The sequence below is a fragment of the Arachis hypogaea genome, chromosome 14, assembly GCF_003086295.3.
Source record: "Arachis hypogaea cultivar Tifrunner chromosome 14, arahy.Tifrunner.gnm2.J5K5, whole genome shotgun sequence".
Classification (NCBI taxonomy): Eukaryota; Viridiplantae; Streptophyta; class Magnoliopsida; order Fabales; family Fabaceae; genus Arachis; species Arachis hypogaea.
In genome coordinates, this window is record NC_092049.1 from 117,585,092 (window position 1) to 117,587,893 (window position 2,802).

General features: G+C 40.5%; 1 non-coding gene across 1 annotated transcript; it reads left to right on the plus strand.

The window, feature by feature from the left end:
- Positions 1-1,979: 1,979 nt before the first annotated feature.
- Positions 1,980-2,087, plus strand: LOC112746479 (small nucleolar RNA R71). Its single transcript, XR_003174361.1, has one exon. It is a non-coding gene; the product is annotated as a small nucleolar RNA R71 (small nucleolar RNA).
- The last annotated feature ends 715 nt before the right edge of the window (positions 2,088-2,802 follow it).

Sequence of the window (2,802 nt, forward strand, 5' to 3'; positions counted from 1 at the left end):
TGTTTTTTGTGTTAAACACCCAAATGTAGCCTGTTTCTGGCGTTTAACGCCAGGTTGATACTTTTTTCTGGCGTTAAATGCCAGCTTGGTGCCTGTTTCTGGCGTTAAACGCCAGACAGATGCTTGTTTCTGGCGTTTAAACGCCAGAATGCTCCTCCTCCAGGGTGTGCTATTTTTTTATGTTGTTTTTCATTCTGTTTTTGATTTTTCAGTAGTTTTTGTGACTTCACATGATCATCAACCTAATAGAACATGAAATAACAATAAAATAGATATAATTAAATAAAATTGGGTTGCCTCCCAACAAGCGCTTCTTTATTGTCAATAGCTTGACAGTGAGCTCTCATGGAGCCTCACAGATGTTCAGAGCATTGTTGGAACCTCCCAACACCAAACTTAGAGTTTGACTATGGGGGCTTTGGTTGACTCTGCAGTGAGAGAAGCTTTTCATGCTTCCTCTCCATGGTTACAGAAGGAGAACCTTGAGTTTTAAATGCAAGGTAGTCCGCATTCAGTTGAAGGACCAACTCTCCTCTGTTCACATCAATCACAGCTCTTGCTGTGGCTAGGAAGGGTCTTCCAAGGATGATGGATTCATCCTCATCCTTCCCAGTGTCTAGGATTATGAAATCAGCAAGGATGTAAAGGCCTTCAACCTTTACTAACACGTCCTCTACTAATCCATAAGCCTGTTTTCTTGAGTTGTCTGCCATCTCTAATGAGATTCTGGCAGCTTGCACCTCAAAGATCCCAAGTTTCTCCATTACAGAGAGTGGCATAAGGTTTATGCCTGACCCCAGGTCACACAGAGCCTTCTCAAAGGTCATGGTGCCTATGTTACAGGAAATTAGGAATTTACCAGGATCTTGTTTCTTTTGAGGTAATTTCTGCCTATCCAATTCATTCAGTTTATTGGTGAGCAAGGGAGGTTCATCTTCCCAAGTCTCATTACTAAATAATTTGGCATTCAACTTCATGATTGCACCAAGGTACTTAGCAACTTGCTCTTCAGTAACATCTTCATTCTCTTCAGTAGAAGAATACTCATCAGAGCTCATGAAGGGCAGAAGGAGGTTTAATGGAATCTCTATGGTCTCTAGATGAGCCTCAGATTCCTTTGGTTCCTCAAAGGGATACTCCCTATTGGTCACTGAACGTCCCAGGAAGTCTTCCTCACTAGGATTCACGTCCTCTCCCTCCCTTGTAGGTTCGGCCATGATGGTTAAATCAATAGCCTTGCACTCTCTCTTTGGATTTTCTTCTGTATTGCTTGGGAGAGTACTAGGAGGGGTTTCAGTGACTCTTTTATTCAGCTGGCCCACTTGTGCCTCCAAATTTCTAATGGAGGATCTTGTTTCATTCATGAAACTTAAAGTGGCCTTAGATAGATCAGAGACTATATTTGCTAAGCTAGATGGATTCTACTCAGAATTCTCTGTCTGTTGCTGAGTGGATGATGGAAAAGGCTTACTATTGCTAAACCTGTTTCTTCCACCATTATTAAAGCCTTGTTGAGGCTTTTGTTGATCCTTCCATGAGAAATTTGGATGATTTCTCCATGAGGGATTATAGGTATTTTCATAGGGTTCCCTCATGTAATTCACCTCTGCTATTGCAGGGTTCTCAGGATCATAAGCTTCTTCTTCAGAAGATGCCTCTTGAGTACTGTTGGATGCAGCTTGCATTCCATTCAGACTCTGAAAAATCATATTGACTTGATGAGTCAATATTTTGTTCTGAGCCAATATGGTATTCAGAGTATCAATTTCAAGAACTCCCTTCCTCTGAGGTGTCCCATTATTCACAGGATTTCTTTCAGAAGTGTACATGAACTGGTTATTTGCAACCATGTCAATGAGTTCCTGAGCTTCTGCAGGCGTTTTCTTTAGGTGAATGGATCCACCTGCAGAATGGTCCAGTGACATCTTTGATAATTCAGATAGACCATCATAGAATATATCCAGGATAGTCCATTCTGAAAGCATGTCAGAAGGACACTTCTTGGTCAGTTCTTTGTATCTCTCCCAAGCTTCATAGAGGGATTCACCTTTTTTCTGTTTGAAAGTTTGAACATCCACTCTAAGCTTACTAAGCTTTTGAGGAGGAAAGAACTTGGCTAAGAAAGCCGTGACCAGCTTATCCCAAGAGTTCAGGCTATCTTTAGGTTGAGAGTCCAACCATACTCTAGCTCTGTCTCTTACAGCAAACGGGAAAAGCATAAGCCTGTAGACCTCGGGATCAACCCCATTGGTCTTTACAGTATCACAGATTTGCAAGAATTCAGTTAAGAACTGAAAAGGATCTTCAGATGGAAGTCCATGAAACTTGCAGTTCTGTTGCATCAGAGAAACTAATTAAGGCTTTAGCTCAAAATTGTTTGCTCCAATGGCAGGGATTGAGATGCTTCTTCCATGTAAATTGGAATTTGGTGCAGTAAAGTCACCAAGCATCTTCCTTGCATTGTTATTATTTTCGGCCATGTCTTCTCCTTTTTCGAAAATTTCTGTCAGATTTTCTCCAAAGAGTTATGCTTTAGCTTCCCTTAGCTTCCTCTTCAGAGTCCTTTCAGGTTCAAGATCAGCTTCAACAAGAATGTTCTTATCCTTGTTCCTGCTCATATGAAAAAGAAGAAAACAGAAAAGAAAATATGGAATCCTCTATATCACAGTATAGAGATTCATTTATGTGAGTAGAAGAAGAAAAGAAATTCGAACACAGAAAGAGGTAGAGGGTTCGAATTTTTAAGAAGAAGAGAAGTGTTAGTAGATAAATAAATAATTAGAAGGAGGTGAGGGAGAAAAT